Raw genomic sequence first — 17,719 nt, forward strand, 5'->3', positions numbered from 1 at the left:
TACCACATGAGTTAAAGAAAACAGCTTTAGTTGTGTGAAAGTAACAGGGTGTCATAGTGACTGTGGCCAGCCACTACAAGGACACATAATCACAACATTAAATTAATGCTTCCCAAGTATTTCCATGGGGTAGAATCATCATGAAGAGATTTTTTCATGGACCACTTTTTTGACTACTCACAATCACATAACATCCCTGTGGCAAATACAGAAGTTGCCAACATGGAAAAGTGAAATTAGGATAGTACTTAAACTACTTTTAGCTTCCTTTAATATGATATAGCAGCTGGAAACTGGCACCATATGACCATCCAGCTCTGCAAAAACACAGTAACTGGTCCACAGGTCACCAGTGGTCCATGAACCATAGGTTGGGAACATCTGAACTAAGGCTATTTATTACAGACAAGACCCAACTTTCTCTGTTAATATTGTAATATGAATCTGGAGAGGCAAGCCAGCACCTGAAAATTGAAGAAGAAAAGTAGAATCCCCTCAAATCAAGTCAGTCAGACATGCTGTTGTAGGCAAAACAGAGGAACAGCTTTTGTTCCAGTTAGAAGCTTACTCAGAGAAAGTTTCTTCCTTCAACTCCACATAGTAGGGTTGGGAAATTTATAACCTCATAGATCTCCCTCCACACACTACTGTCACTTAATTAATTCTGTAGTGTGAATCGTTTGCCAATATCTATCTTGAATTAAGCTACTCTCTACCTGCACATAGTGATTCATGACATCCAAAATCACAACAGTCCTGTTTTGCCTCCATATTATAATGTTATCTGTTTCTTTAGTAAAGATATACAACAATTATATACAGTTTCACACATTAATGCTATGGGGAGGGATCATGGCATAGGGATCACTTATTGGCAAAATAACTAGACTGCTTGTTCCCAGATATCCCCTTCACCTACTGGGGAGTTCCCAAATTAATAATGACATGAGAATGCCTCTGTGCACACACAATTTACTTGTTTCATTTATGACCAGAAGCTACATTGAAAGAGCCATATTTTCAATGGAAAGAGGCTTTGGCACATGTACAAAAATAAGAATACAACTGCACACCTGTGTGTGTTTGCGCACACCTGCTCAATTATTGCATTTACATGAGCAAAACTATATTTAGAGATCTATAGGGAAGTGAACACAATGCAGTAAAAAATAAATAAATAAGGGGAACACAAATGACACATGGTCTCCTATAATGTTTCTAGGGTAAAGCTCAGCTCACAGGCTTCCCTAATGACAGCCTCATGTCTTCATGGACAAGACTGGCTTCAATCAACCCTTACATTCTTCCGGTCCTTATTAATTTACATATTTACATGACATGCTTTAAAAGACTTGAATCAAAATAAATATTTATACAAGCTAACTAGCTCTCCACAAACACTCACAGTGTGAGATTAATTTAACAGTTCCCAGGCTGACACTTCCATTCCTCTAAGATTTTCAAAATTAAAATTTAGAAGGTTTTTTTCCTTGACAAATCTATCATATTATTTTATCAGTAAATCAATAGATATTTACAACCTTAACTCCATCTTAATCAAGATATTATCTTATTTTCTCATCAGTCATTTCCCTGAGATTTTAAAGACTATTTAAGAATTCCTCAGTGACGAAAATCACTGTGGAGTTTACAAGCCCCTCAGGGTACTAGCACAGCTGACAGTGTGCTCACTGCCCAGGCTCTTTTTTTTGGCCGGATCTGTGAATTTCTTCTTCAGTTCGGAGAGATTTTCCAGATATAATTGAGAATGGTTTGGTAAGTGCTTCAGTTTGTTTCATAAGTTTGTCGGTCATTCGTTCAATCCTGCCCCCATTAATTAATTGACTTCAGTGGAAGCAGGAGTAGTCTTAAGCAACACCTGAGAAGTCACATGATTCAGACTTTCTGATTTCTAGAACACTTCTTATATGAGTGCTTGATTACTTTGTAAGGGACAGATTCTACCATGCTTCCTTGTGTCTGCTCTAAATTGTTCTGCAGTTAGATGCACTGGCTTAGCACAGGATTAGGGTGACATCAAGCAACCTTTGCCATTCTCGCTTCTCAGATGCATCAAAAGCAACTCCATCTATTTTTAAAAAATGAGTTGTTGAAAGAAATTGTAAAGTTTTTTTTTTCTTAATCTAGATATAAGTAGGATTTTCCCTGCCTAATTACATCAAATCAAAGCAGACAAGGCCTAAAAAAACTCACTATCCCGTTAGCTAAAGCTTGATTAGTAATATCCATAATCATTTTATCATGTTTTATCTTAATTAATGTGGATTCATTTGTTTTAATCTATGCATATATGGGGTTTTGTTAACATCTTTTCATTAACTGTTATTTTTTAGGTTGATTACCAATTAATGCATACCACACTTTTTTATTTAAAGTATTTAGTTGGCATTTTTGTGGATTGCCTAATTTTTAATTTAACATACCAATTGTTGATTTATTGATTTATTTTCTATCAAATAATTGTTGAATATAATAATTATATTTTGCAGACTGTGAGACAAAACATGATAGGGTGAGTATTAATAGGAAATTATGCACTATAACTTGCTTTTTAGGCATATGGCCAAAAGCTGAGTGTCTCCTTCAAGCACAATAGGATTTGTTTTGATTGTGTAAAGATACACTAGGTATTCCGTTTGATTGTGCAACTGGCAGGGGTGAAAGTAACTTAAAGGATTTACCGGTACGCCAGAGTCCTGAGAGGGGCGGAGCCTCCATTGGAAGGGACGTGGCCTCAACCGGAAGAGGCAGGGCCTTTAAATCACACTGGAGCTACTGGCTCCAGAGGTGTCTGGGAGCCCCAGGGCTCAGGGGCAAATTAAAGTGCTTGGGGCCCTGGCCACTGCAGAGCTCCAGGCCCTTTAAATCACTGTGGGAGCCCTGCCACCACTACCCCAGGGCGGCAGGGCTCGGAGTAGGGCTGGAGTAGTGGCGGCAGGATTCCGGAGGCATTTTAAAGGGCCCAGGACTCCGGCCACTGCGGGGATTCCTGGGCCCTTTAAATCACCCCCGGAGAAGATGATCCAGTCTGGCACGGCGTACTGGCTCTTGCCAGTATGCTGTACCAGACCGTACCAGCTTACTTTCACCTCTGGCAACTGGACATATGTATGCAATGGTATATTTGCTTGATTTAGTATGAAAATGAATGTTAGCAGTAAAGGTGGGACTGACTCAAAACCACAGAAGTGAACACCCCTCAGACTTTGAGGAAGTTTGGATCTGGATTTAAACTTTGCAGTTCAGGTCCCCTAGTTAAGAACAGGTCACCTATAGGTCAAGTGCTATTAAAAGCGGCATTCCTATTAGGAACAGCCATACTGGATCAAACAAATCAAGAAGACCATCGAGGCTAGTATCCCATCAAAAGAAATGGACAGTACTAGCTGTGTTAGTGAAAGGTGCAAAATAATCCTGTTGTGTGCAGTTATGAGATAACTCACTTCCATTGAAAATTTCCTCCTAACCTCAGTTAGTCAGAGCCTGACTCACACCCTGAAGTATGAAGGTTTATATCCCTTTCCCTTTTTTAATATTTACTATTACAACTCTGGATATTCTTATTATCCATATAAAATGTCTGATCTTTTTTGTATCCTGCTAAGTTCCTGGCCTCAGTGTTAATTCTTGAAGTTGTCTGCTTAGTAAAGATTGAACTGGAGGATAAAAAATACTGTATAATTATACATTACTGCATAGTTTAGAGTCTTTAGACTTTACAGAGCTCCAAAGTCTGTAGGAAACATCAATTCTGCAAAACTGAAAATCAGTCCACTTCACTGTACTATACACCTAAGTGTATTACAAAAAGTGATGAGCAAAATAAACTTCAGCTATACTTGCAAAGGGGCAGTGTCAGCTTCAGCTATACTTGCAAAGGGGCATTTTACATGTGTAAAAATGTCTAGGTTATCAGTTTGATGTCTGTCTATTGCAAACTGCTCAGAAATGCAGTTAGGATGAATGTCCTGAGCTGAAATGCTGATTTGGCTCCTAGAAGTATGCTGGGAAGTATGCATTTGAGCTAGGAAGGCTCAAATGGCACTAAACTTTAAGAAGGTAAAATTCTTAGCTTGTGTTGCTATGAAATTTGTACCTTAGAGGGATTTGAGAATAAGAGGAAAAGTCAAAATAAACAAAGATGCAGCTTTCAGGTAGGTAGTCAATAACTGATTTAAATAAAGACTAATGTCCTAAGAAGTAGTGCTGAACTATGAAAGTGTCTTCTGAGTATCAGTGGAGAATGTGTATTTTCACAAATATGGATTTATCCAAAAAATAACTATAAGATAATAATGTTGCTCCATACTTACAATATAGTATGTAGCTGAACGATAACTGATCTTCTATATAGATATTCTAGATACTATATTGTATACAGATGCCATTATAGCATTAACACCCTCTGCCACATGTTACTATGGCTGTAACATAGAAGAACTAGCTAAGTACACCTTACTATTGCCATTGCAGAAGTCAAATGTGTTTAAACACAGATATAATGGGTGAAATTCTAACTCCATTGAAATGAATGGCAAAACTTCCACTCATTTCAAAGGGGGATCAGGATTTCACCCAATGAACTTCTTCAATGGCAGATATGACTCCCACTGAAGTTGAGAGAGTTTTGCCAAATTACTTCAATGGTTGCAGGATCAGAACCACAAAGTATGTGCGTGTAAAGTTTCTAGAGAATATTGTACAAAAACTTGTACTGTTCAGTTATGCATCATCTTTAGGCTAATGAGTGAATTTTTTTCCATGATGAACAGTTTCCACCCTCTATGAATTGCTGACAAACACACTAACTCCAGCACTTCACAAGTCTAGTGATAATTGTTTGTTTGAGGCAGGACCCTGCCAAATCATTTTGGCAGGCTTTCAACTAAAACAAGGTATCTTTGTGTTTATAAAGCATAAACAGCATTTTCTGCATCCATCTTCCTTAAAAAAAAAAAAAAAGCTTTTTACAACACACCTGTAATACATCATGAATGTAATAGTCTTCTTGAATCTCCTTATGAATTCTGGCAAGGTTGATCTAAAAGAAAAGAAAGAAAAAGTAAATAAAATGACTGAACCTCACCTTTAAACCAGGACCTGTTTTCCGGCTTGCTGAGGGAGAAGGAACAGTGCTTTATTGGTTACAAGGTGGGCGGGAGAAGAGAGGCTCAGAAGCTGCTGCAAAAGGAGTGGGTGAGCGTGGCAATGCTGACTCATCCCCTGGGACTAGAAGGGCTGAGGGGTTGAAAAATGTCAAGCCCAGGCATGAGAAACCACTTTTTCTTGGAGCAAGTGAGGCAGCACCCACCTTCCCTGCCCTTGAAATAGCAAAATACCAGGTTTGGTCAGGACCTGCGGTGGGATTCACGCTAGCTGCTCCCTTTTATGGGAGCTAGGAATAATTTTTTCCCTCACCACAAGGATTGTCCTAGGTGAAGGAGTGTTGGGGATTGCCTTCCCTACAGCAGGTTCAGGGAGGGATTTGTTGTGGTGAGCATGGAAGAGTGTTAGGCTTTTATGTCACAGCTCATTATGTAAGCGTGGAGTGGATATCCAGTGCAGGTACTCCATAGGGAAGGGATACCGTGACCAGATAAATGGCTTGGTAAAGGACTTTAAAAGGAGGTATTGGTTAAAGGAGTGGAATAGAGGGATTTGGGGCTCCTATGACTGGTACAGCAGGGAGCCAACCCCCTCTTTTTATAACCCACCTTAACCCTCATTCGAGGTGGGTGTTGACAAGGTCCCAGCAATGGGTTGACTGGGGTACTGGGTAGTCCCAGACATCTAACAATAAAGTTGCAGCCTGATTAAAGCAATATCAAATGTCTCTTGTCCTCCTTTTGGCATAGCTGGACAACAATGCTTTACTAGCTCTCGGTTCATGAATTGCTTAGGAGTGCATTTTGATGCTTGTGCTTCTTTATTTCTTGCACTAATTCTCCCCCCTCCCCCACCCACTCCCCCGACTTGTAAACAAAGAAGCAGGCCCACTGGAGAGACAAGATTAGAAAGCAGTCAACAGCCATTATACAATATAATCCTAACAAACAGATTATCAGATGGGAAATGAAAGGCAATTTCAACCCTAGATATGGGTTGAAAACAGTTGTATAACCTAGATGGGACATATGTCCAGCACTAGTTTCAGCAACATTATCAGCACTGTTAGTGTAACTAGATCAATCAGAAAGAAACGTAACCAGCAGATTAGCTGTTATTACAGGGTTGGAAAGAGCCGAGCTAGAAGCCATGAAAATATCAACTTTGAAAAATTGATAATATTCAGCCAAACTAAAGATAAAAGAGAATTAGGGGATCAAAGAAAATAAGCAAAGAAGGTGTGCGGGGGGAGAGGGGAAGACAGGCCACGACTAATAGAATGGAAGATTGTGCCCAGGGAGGCATAAAAGCAGGGGATGCATTTTCACAGATAGCTGCTTGTGCACAGGAGCACGAATGCCTTCTATAGCATGTGCTCTGAACACACGAGCAAATTCTCAGCACTTGTGTGTCACAATAACGAAGAGGAAGCATCAGAAATGAAAGAGGATATTAGTTCTTTGTATACACAAATTCAGCAGACAGGTATTCCAACCCACTACCTTTATGTTGCTAGTGCCAAACACATTGTGTATGCCAGGAGGATGGCAGTTTTGCAGAAAGAAAGCAATGAAATTTATCCACACAAATATCCATTGCTTATGTACTTGTACAAAAGCTTCAGTTGTTATGTCCAAAATAATATATGTGAAGGAATGCCATACACCATTGTATGTAATTTGGGCTTTTTTTTTCATTGTAAATGGCTTAAATTGTGTAATCTTTTTTAACCACTACTAACACCATCACAAATCTAATTTGTTCTAGATTACCTTGCCACATTGCTTACAACACCTAATGAAGAGTCAAGTCTAGCAAGAAAAAGATGTTAAAATTCAGCATCAGTTCTGTTTTAGCTACAGATGTCCCTATTGTTCTGAGTATGTATTCTGTATGTGCACTATGTCACAAGTGAATGTCTTATGTCCAATGTCTTACTGTCTAAGGCCCCAGTTCAGCAAGGTTCCTAAGTATATATCTAATGTTAAGGCATGAGTAGTTCTATTTACTTAATTGAGATTGCTCATGTGCTTAAAGTTAGGCATGTTTTTACACACCTTGATGAACTGGGGCTTAAAACAATTGTTCTCCAAAGCCTACTCCTGGTTTTGATTAACCAATCATTTAAATAAATCATTACAACTGGAGACAGATGAGTCACCATCACAAATATGCTAAAACTTTAAAATGTTTACAAACTTTTCTAAATTCTAAGTTCTGAAAAACTTGACAAAAATTGCTGGGGACTGAAATTTGAGGGGAAAAAAATCAGCAAAATCTGTGAATAATTCCTCAAATCCCTGTTTAGACTAAGAAAGAAAATAACTTTTTCAGAATGCCTAAAGTCCCCTGAGCAGTTCACCTTGAAAACACAAATAAAGGAAATGAAACTTGGGATATAGCAACTGAATTGTAAATGCAAACTATGTTACAAATCCTTCTGATGTGGTGTGCAGCATGAATATCCTATACGCGCTGCTAAAGCTAATACTAATGACAACATAACAGTGGATATTGATCTGAAGCAGAAAATCAGTATGAAGTATTAGCTACAGTGCCAGTCCCCAAACTCTGCTTTGAGTTTGGGAGGAAGGAATATGACAGCAGTGCATGACTTCAAATACATGAGGGAGGCAATGGTTACAACAGATAACTAGCTATTACTACATTCTTGTCACAATATATAGTTCTTATTTCTAATATAAATTTAAAGTTAGGGGATGGGTTACAGAGAGATAGAGCTAATTTTTTGTAACTGAGTGTTTTGCAATTGTGCATTTAGTGACAATAGTTATAGCTGCATATGCAATTGGGGTAATTTCATTAACATTTTATATAAGAAAGTGTGGCCAATAATCTCACCATGGCTTCCCATTCACAATAGCTAAACAACTCCTGTCATGATTCTTAAGGATATGTGACCTGATTCCGCTGTCCCATCCACACACACACTTTTTCCCATCTTTCAAACTGACAATCATCTAAACCTTTGCTGAGGTTCCATAAAGGCCACATATGTATACTCAAGGTATATTTTTGTGTTGACTCTTGAAATGCAATTCCCCACAAAAAGTGCCTTTCAAAGGTGTTTCACCTAGGACTAGTATCACAGTGCGAGTTAATCACCACTTCCACACGCTTTGTTATCATTCTCAGAGATAGTTCTCCTGATGTGAAATGGTTTTGAATGACACTGGAAACCATATGTGATGGGTGAAGTTTGGTTCAGATAAGCAAAGCACTGAAAATTTTAGATGCTCAGCTTAACTACCTATTTGCTGTCTGCAAAGTTAGACTGAAAAGTCCATGAAAATAGGCATTCTGGTGAGGTTTCTGGTAACTTTCATTTCCTGTTAGTATGGAAATTCTGCAATAGCAGCCCATTTGGGCATATTTTTGGAACTTCCAGTTCTGAGCAGAATAAGAAAGTGCCATGCCCTGTGGCTGTTCCCTTCACTGAAAGGGGAAGGAGCAGGAATGTTAGCTGAATAATTTCAATTATGGGCAAGTCTGCAGGAAAACAAACAAAAAAAAACCAGTTAATCATCTTAGAAATTTTTCAGCAAAAAACCTAAAATATGGTGTTTTTCAGGAAAAAAACAGTTCTGACAGAGTTGTGTGTGTGAGAATGTAAATGGTTAAGCTAGACTACTCTCTTAACATGAATAATAAAAAAAATCTTAACCCTTATGTCACAGTGAAGTCCATTGTAAATGACTCTCAATCCATTTGAAGAGGTTTTCATCACTGACTTCAATATGAGCAGGATCAGTCTTATAGGCGGTTAGTTACTTTAGTAAAATAACTTAACCTCAGTCACCACCTCTAAGCACCTCCAATCATCCCAATGAAAAGGGCCCACTTCTGCAGCCCTGAGTTGAAATTCCAGTTGAAGTACATGTGGTATTTGACTGTGTATGCACTGCAGAATTTGGTCCATAACCCTGTTAGTTATTTAACTATCTGACCCAGTGATCCTTATAGCTTGTTTTGGGAATGTAAAGGGTGAAAATACCTTTATTTTCTGCCTGACAATAATTTGTCCAAATTTGAATTGAAGGAACAGTCCAACCATAGGCACTAGAACTAAAGGTGCCGGGGGTGGAGTTTGAAGTGGTTTCCATCACATTCAGTGTATATAGTTTGGTTCAATGGCTATCAGCACTCCCACCCTCCAAACTGTTCCAGCACCCATGAGTCCATTTTGGTCATTTGGAATTGTTTTCTTACACAGAGTGCAAAATTAGTGATGGGCACACCTCCAAGGTTTTTTGGAGATACATGTCAGAGAAGTGCAGACACTAATTCAACTGTATAGCTCTTCATTAATATCACCCACCTTTATAACAATGTGTCCATTACAATGTGAAAGAAAAAAAAACTCAGTAGAAGGAAAAGAACACTTGATCTTTAAAATGAATTGAGCTAACCTTTACAACTGCCACGGAATTTATTTCAGTTAGAATTCCTTCCAAGGGCTATCAGCAACTTCCTTCATTGTATTGAATAATAATCACAGAAATCATAGAAATATGGGACTGGAAGGGACCTCGAAGTCCAGTCTTCTGCACTGAGGCAGGACTAAGTTTTATCTAGACTATACCTCACAAGTGTTTGTCTAACTGCTTCTTAAAAACCTTCAATGATGGAGATTCCACAACTTCCATAAGTAATTTACTCTAATGATTAAGTATCCTTACAGTTAGGAAGTTTTTCCTAAGGTCTAACCTAAATGTCACTTGTTGCAATTTAAGACCATTACTTTTTGTCCTGTCCTTAGTGATTAAGGAGAACAATTTACCACCCTCCTCTTTATAACAACCTTTATGTACTTGAAGACTTATGTCCCTCTTGTCATCTCTTTTCCAGACTAAACAAACCCATTTTTTTTTCAATCTTTCCTCATAGGTCATGTTTTCTAGACCTTTAACCATTTTTATTGCACTCCTCTGGACTTTCTCCAATTTGTCCACATCTTTCCCAACATGTTGTGCTCACAACTAGACACAATACTCCAGCTGAGGCCTCATCAGTGCTGAGTGGTGTGGAAGAATTACTTCTTATATCTTGCTTACAACACTCCTAATACATCCCAGAATGTTTTATTTTTTTTACAACAGTGTTGACTCATATTTAGTTTGTGATCCACCTCCAGAGCCTTTTGTGCAATACTCCTTCCTAGACAGTCATTTCACATTTTGTATTTGTGCAATTGATTATTCCTTCATATTTCAGTAACCTGATTCCATTGCAGTAGCGAATTTCCACTTTGTCCTCTTATAGATCATTAGTGGTTTGGCTCCCACTCCATGACATGTACCCTGGTCATTTGGACTTAGCACTTGTTACCCAACAGAGAATATATTGTTCTTTGCTTTTATAGCTATTTATTACTTTTTTTTCTAACTTCAAAATTCATTTTGGAAAGAGACATTGCTATCTCAAGTGACACTGTGAAAAACAACAAACATGATGTTAGGCTTCTGTCCTGCTATTCTGTCAACTGTTCACATTCAGACAGTTTTATGCTCAAGGGAGTCTAGTCATTTTTGTTTGTTTGTTTTTAGTTGCAATATGTAGAGGGAAAGTGCATATCATTAGTTAACTTCAGGTGCTTGAAAAATAAAACATGTAGGATCTGAGGACAAAATGATGGAAAAATATACAAAAGTATATGCATGATCATGCAATGTGTTTTCAGTAATCAGTCACAGATGATTACAAAATGGAAAATGGAACAGCCTAGGCTTTGTTAGTGATGTATGATAAATTGTAATAATATGAATAAAACAGTTTATGCAAAAAAAAGATTTAATGAACATAATTGCAGTTGCAATGATTTCAGTACAGCAAAGATGTATTCACTGAAAGGATTTTAAAGAGATTAGAACACCAGCTAGAAGGATTTTATAGTTTCATCTAATCAGAGGAATTCTTATTTTTGCCACACGGTATTTCAGGTGAATTTTAATTTTTGTCCACATCTTTCCCAATGTGTTGTGCTCAGAACAAACCAAACCAAAAATTTTTGATCATGGTACAATGTCCATATTTCAGTACAGGATTTGGCCAATTTTGATTAAAACTGCCAAATAGTTAATTTTTTGTGCACATAACATTGTAGAGGGCTTCTACAGATACAGGACTCCAGTGACTGAAAGACTGAGTACACAAGCAGCAAAAAGGCTGAGATCTCCCAAGAACTGAGTTTCTGTTTAGCATGAAGTTGTGAAGCCTACTCTAACTTGTGACAGGAAGATACACAGATCCACTCACAATTTATCCTCCTGTCAAGGGTTAGGGATTCAACTAAGGGTCTAGAGCCAGATAAGGTTCTTTCCCCCTCTTGATCTTGGAACTCTAGCCTGGCATTTTGCCTGAAGCCCTCACAAGTAGCATACAGAGTCCTAGGTATCTTGTGTCATGATTGGACACTACAAAGGATACGAGAACTCTTCATGAACTCTCTATTGCCTTCAGAGTTCCCTGACTAACTATCCAAAACAAGAGTGTTGCTCCCTTTCAACCTTTTACTCCTTGCTTTTAAGTCATTCAAAAGGTTCCACGTGATTTTTTTCCAGCCTCCACTGGCTACTTTCCAAAGAAAAGCACTAACTTAGTAACAAGATTCTTAAAAGGTGCTTTCATAAGCCCCATCACTCAACCTAAGTGATATACAGGTGTTACTCAGGAAAGCTTACTACACTAATACACATGTTGACTATCTCAGGATACTTGATTATCTAAAGCATTATGGACTACGTAAAATTCAGTAGCCAACTCTTCATAGACAAGACCATTGGTAGATATAAATTAAACAGTAAATTATGCGAACAATTTCTAAATTTAGATCAAATTCATGCCCCTGAAGCCTCAATGTTAGGGTTCAATTCTGATCAAGTTATTAGACTGCAGATCACTTCTAAAAGAATTATCATATTCAAAATCATTCGATTCTTTGCTTGCATGTCTAGACGCATTAGTATGTATGGATTATTATAGGAAGGATGGCCTATACATCCACTTACAAGATTCTGTTTTCAGTTGTTTATAAACTTGTCAAACGTCAACCATTCAGGCTGACATTTTCCATGCCAGATGTCCATCTCAGGCTGATTTTTGTTTTAAGCTTCAGTAAAAAATGTTTCAGCAATTTCCCCAAACTGAGATTACAGGCTGCATCTTATAAATGCACCTTAAAATTATTCTAAATTATATTCTTCTAAATTCTAAATTATAATGTGGGCATTATATTTAATGCCCACATTAAAAGACAGTGATGCCAGCCTATATGACTCCATGGTAATACTGGTATAATTGTCCAGGAGTGCACATTTGTTACATCTAATTATAGACTATGCCACCAGTTTGAGGTGTCTGCCCTTGTTTGCTGACAGTCAGCCCTGAGATAGGCACTCACTCCAAACAGTGTGACAGAAAACATCAGAATGAATTTGTATATCCTGTATTTCCTTTCTCACTTACAAAAATATGACATGTTCCACATGCTTTTGGAACTTGAAGACTTTTTTATGCAATTGTAAACTTCTTTATGGTTGTCCATTTACAATAAATTCCGCTATTCTATAATGTAAGAAGGATTGATCTTACAACATATCTGTATGCCATCATACATTAAATTTTAGCAGATGTTTTTGTGTGGTTATCAAATCTTTTGGGGGGTCTATTACAATATATTACGAAGAAGAAGAGGCTGATATAACAACATCTGCAGATCATTAATGATTGCCATTTCATCAGCTCTTTTTTAATAAATCTTGATCCTCAGCACTTTGTTACCCCATTAAGTATTGTGTCATTTCATTAAAAAAGAATATAATTTAGAATAATTTTAAGGTGCATTTATAAGATGCAGCCATCTAATATGAATAATTCAGTTCCCTTTCAATGACAGTAAACGTTTGTCTCAGCTGCCAGCAAATGCTGCTTCTTTGGTGACAGTGTTGTGTAAACTACATAAAAGTGCATCAACCAAACCTTGAATAGTACAGATACAGCAAAGGACTAGTCTCACCTTCATATACTGGAATATGCATATTAATATTAATATCAATTGAAATAATCTTCATAAACCTTCCCTCTCTGTCAGATATATGGCTCAATCCTGCAAGATCCTGAGCTGGCTAGCCTTATTCCAACAAAGCACTGAGGCACATGCTCTCCTTTTAGCATAGGAGTAGTCCTATTGACTTCAGTTGCATTACTCATATGCTTAAAATTAAAAACACACACTTTAGTACTTTGCTGGATCAGGGCCAGACTTCTCAGCACCTTGCAGGACTGAGCCCAGAGAGAATAATATCCTGGTATTGTGGACCAACCAAATTCAGGGCTATCTGGTCATTCAAGAATTAGCCCCTCCCTAACAGATTATATGAGCAGCACTCTTGCTGTTTGCAGCATGATCTGTTATCATGCTTAAAAGTTTTTGCCTTACAGGCAATTTCACCGTGCTGTAATCAGTTAATTATCATGCCTGCAATTGTAACACCTGTCCACAAAAAATAACTTGATCAAGTCAGACATCCTTATCAAAGATTATTCTAACACAGCAATTAAACTTGAAGTTGAAGATACTCATCTACTTTTCCCTTCCCATAAGAAGAAAGGAAGATGAACAGCTTATAAAAATATGGTTTGCTAACTAGCTGTGCATTCTTTCTGCTTCCCAACACAGTACTGAATCATGCCAGGATGATCAGAAGAAAACATTTCCCCTCTAAAGACCTAATGCTCTGTAGCTGGGAAACATGAGAGTAGAAGTGAAATGAAGGTCACTTTTTGCAGCAGGGATAAACTATCCTGAACAAATCAATTGTTACTGCCATTGTTTAGATTTTGTAAATTTCCTACATCATTCATAATCAAAGGATACTTGGGTTTAATCTGACCTATCTAGTCCTGTTAAATTACTTTACAACAGTTCACATTGTGGTGGGAAGAGGGTCTAGGTGGCTCTGGGAACTAAGCCACCATAACAACAATTTTGTTTAAAGATCGAGGTCCAAGGTCAGCATGCAGAAAATGCACACTCAAGTGTGCTATGACACATGTTCCCATAATTATTGCAGGAAACGCCCACTCAAAATGTATAACCATATAAAGGTGTCAACCTAGGTTTGCCACAGCCAATTACCTACTTTGCACAATCACAAGCTCCACAGGCAGAAGTGCTGTATGAAAGTTCAGCCCCAGAAGCCAGTCTCATTTCTCCCCAGTAAAGCAGCAGCAGTAGATACTATGTACACATACCCTTTACCTCAAATGCAGCTCCCTTAGTGATGTCGCACTTTGTATATTAGCTGAGTTATCAAGTAAATGAAGTATAACATTCTGTTCCCCTACCACCCCCTCCTTTTTTTTCTTTTTTTTTGGTAAATCGGTTCACCTGCCCTTCCTTTTGGTCTACCTGCCTTTTGGATTCTTATGCTTCCTACATGATTTGTCAGACTTTGCAAACATTTTATTTAAAATCACTTGCTTCATTTATTTTGTTTCCTTTCCTATTTATGGGGATTTTCTTTCTTGTCTAATAACACAATGCTCATCATTGCCCTTTAAATACTTCTGTCTCTTCTCTTCCACTTTCTTGACAAGGACTCAGCTTGTTGATACACTTGTAATTGCCAGGAAGACAGAATGATAAGAGATCTTCATTCACTGGGATATTGTTCTTCATTATGTCTTTCAGCATTGATGTGCCTGCCAGCCCAGTGAGCTCTAGCAGTCAAATTGGGAACAGAGAGCTAACTAAAAATCCATTTGATTACTGAGACATAATAGTAAGCCAACATATTTGCAATACGTCATGTAAATAAGTCATAGACAAAGGAAGGGAAGAATAGTGTTTTAGGAGTATAAATCATGCTTACCACATGCCATTGTTTATTGGAAGGAAGACCCAGAAGATCAATTGTAGTCATTAATACTGTAACAGTTTCAGCCAACCACTCTACGGTGAGCAGCAAACCTATTAATGCCAATAAATATCTCATAATCATAGTTTTGATTAATGTACATTAGAATTGCAAGCTAACCATGTGATTTTCACTTTGCCAAATGTTTTGCCTTGCCTGTTCATGCCCATTTATGTCAAATTTGATACATTTTTAATTATTTATAGATTGTTTGGTCTCTTTGTGACTTTTAAAATGTGTGTGTGTGCATGTGTTTTCCAGAAAAAAATGTGTATGGCATAAGTAATTAATCACTGACTCTAGGAATTTGTAAGAATAATAATTGCTAGGATTGAAGTAGGAGAAAAAAACTGACATGGTAATCCCAATAACCTCATTTTCAAGAGTGGCTGTTCTCTGATGTACCAAATTAGTTCCCTAAGTATTTTTGATGAATGTTATTTTTGAAAAGTGTAAATAATTTCAAAAAACTTAAGAGATAGTTATTAACCCCTCAACTATGATGCTATTTCTCAACAAGGTAGAAGAGGTTTTACAACTAGATATGTCACAAGCAGCTTCCATTTCCAGACTGCACAGCTTAGTGTATTAATAAGGTATCTAGAGTCTTTGACTTCTATGTGATCAGTTTGAACTGTCCAGCCTACAGTTTTTTATTGCTGCCCCTCACCATAGTATCCGAGCACTTTCCACGTAAAGGCAGTAGCAATAAGAAAGCTCCTAGTGATTTCAGAGTGTTTCAGCACTTTTCCCTTTCTGTGAGAATCTGACTCAGGTAAGAAGTGGCTGAAAGTCAGTACTATCTATGACAAATTGTTTGGTGGCTCAAGTGAAATGAACAGAGGAGTTTAGCTGGTTTCAGTGATGTGTCCATTATAACTGGGTTTGTCATCAATCTCAGCAGAGTTGCCGAGGGTTACATGCACATGGAGACTAAAATAATTACCTCCAACTAATGGTTCTCCCTGGCCCTGGCTGAAGCACATTTTCTGAGATGTCAAAGAGGCTTGTATTGCCCATGCAGTACTTACCCTATGGATAAATAGGGGATTCTGTCATCGAAAAAAAATGTAGGGCTGAAAGGAATCTCAAGATATCAGCTTATCCATCTCCCTGTGCTGAGGAAGGATTAAGTATATCTAGACTATCCCTGAGAGGTGTTTGTCTAACCTGTTCTTAAAAACCTCCAATGATGAGGAGTCCACAATCTCCCTCAGTAGCCTGTTGCAACTATCCTTTTTAGTTAGAAAGTTTTTCCTAATATCTAACTTAAATCTCTCTTGCTGCAAACACCTTGGAGCCTGGATGAATTCATCCTTTCTGTAGGATAAGCATATTAAATTATGTAATGAAGATCCCAAAGCAGAAACTCTCTATGATTACAGAGTCAGGCAACTTTGATTAGAGTCTGAGCAAATGGTTTTCCATCTTTCCGTTTATTGCTTTGAATAATTGTAGAGATAGTCACAGAACAAAGTTGTGCCCTATGAGTAACGTCCTGTGCCATCCCATTGTTTAATGTGTATGTAACAAATGTTGCTGTCTTGTATGAGATTTTATATGATTTGCTCTGCTTTGTAATTATGCAGAGTAATGTAGCTTGTATGAAAAACTAAATTGACTGCATCCACTTGAAAGGAAACAGTTCCAGTGGCTGAGTATGTTTGTCATAACATCAAGGGAATGATTCCTCTTATCTGCCAAGCTATTTCACTCTGAACTGCACGACCTATGGTTTGAAGTCATTACCACAATATAGATATGCAGTATGTGGAATCGAGAATGATTGGGTTTTGGTTTTCTTAAGAGCTTCAGATGAGTGGAAAGCGGTTTCCCTTGAGCTTAAGTCACAAAACAGCGTAATTCCCTTCCAGATGGTCTCTATGTTTATTTAAAGGAGAACAGTTATTTTAAGCAGCATACCTACTCTAGCTATATTCCCTTTTTTCATAAGGTTTTGTAGTGCTGTTATTTTAAAACATTATTATAATTTGTTATATGTGGTTACAGCATGGTTTTGTAATGCATCTCAGAAATTATAACTTGTCAAGTGTAAGCAGAGGCTACACAATCTATGTTGCTCATGGGGATAACTCAGGTGGAAAGGAATGTGAAAGAAAAAAGGCTTCTATATGCAATACTTTTAGAAGAAATAATGTGCACTTACTGTCTAACTATCTAAACTGATTCAGCAGTAATTTAAGATAATTAAAAGCAAGAGTTTTTTGCAGTCCAAAAGTTTGTACATTTGAAACAGTAGTTAGCTGCACTAACTGCTTGCAATATTAGAATTGGTAGCTGCAGAAAATAAAGTTAGTGATGTGTAACCTTTTGCTGCAGGAGGCAAATGTGGCCTTTAACATTCTAGAGATGCATACTGTACCAAAAAGAGTCAGAAGAGACTTGCTGATGGCACAAGAGGTACTTTCAGATGCTAAAATACATTATGAAGTGCTGGTCGCAAAACCACAGTTAATGTTCAATTGTATTTTACAGTTAAAGTAGGAACTCAATCTATTATGTATGAAAAGATTACAGCATTTCCTCCACAATACTTGCTGTTTGAGTACAGAATGAATTTTCTGAGAACTTACCAGTGAATCTGTATTAAATTAAAAGATTAATTAAAAACTGGGTTCTTTATGAAGTTTAGC

General features: G+C 37.6%; 1 long non-coding RNA gene across 2 annotated transcripts in view; it reads right to left on the bottom strand.

Moving 5' to 3' along the window:
- LOC120408535 overlaps window positions 1-9,553 on the bottom strand; it is a 38,190-nt gene extending 28,637 nt beyond the window's left edge. For both annotated transcript variants that reach the window (XR_005600760.1, XR_005600759.1), the window contains exons 1-2: window positions 9,467-9,553; window positions 5,000-5,062 (exon numbers count right to left, since the gene is read on the bottom strand). This is a non-coding gene — a long non-coding RNA (uncharacterized LOC120408535). The remainder of the gene's footprint in view (window positions 1-4,999; window positions 5,063-9,466) is intronic.
- Window positions 9,554-17,719: the final 8,166 nt, after the last annotated feature.

Source organism: Mauremys reevesii, linkage group 6 (genome assembly GCF_016161935.1).
Source record: "Mauremys reevesii isolate NIE-2019 linkage group 6, ASM1616193v1, whole genome shotgun sequence".
Taxonomy (NCBI): domain Eukaryota; kingdom Metazoa; phylum Chordata; order Testudines; family Geoemydidae; genus Mauremys; species Mauremys reevesii.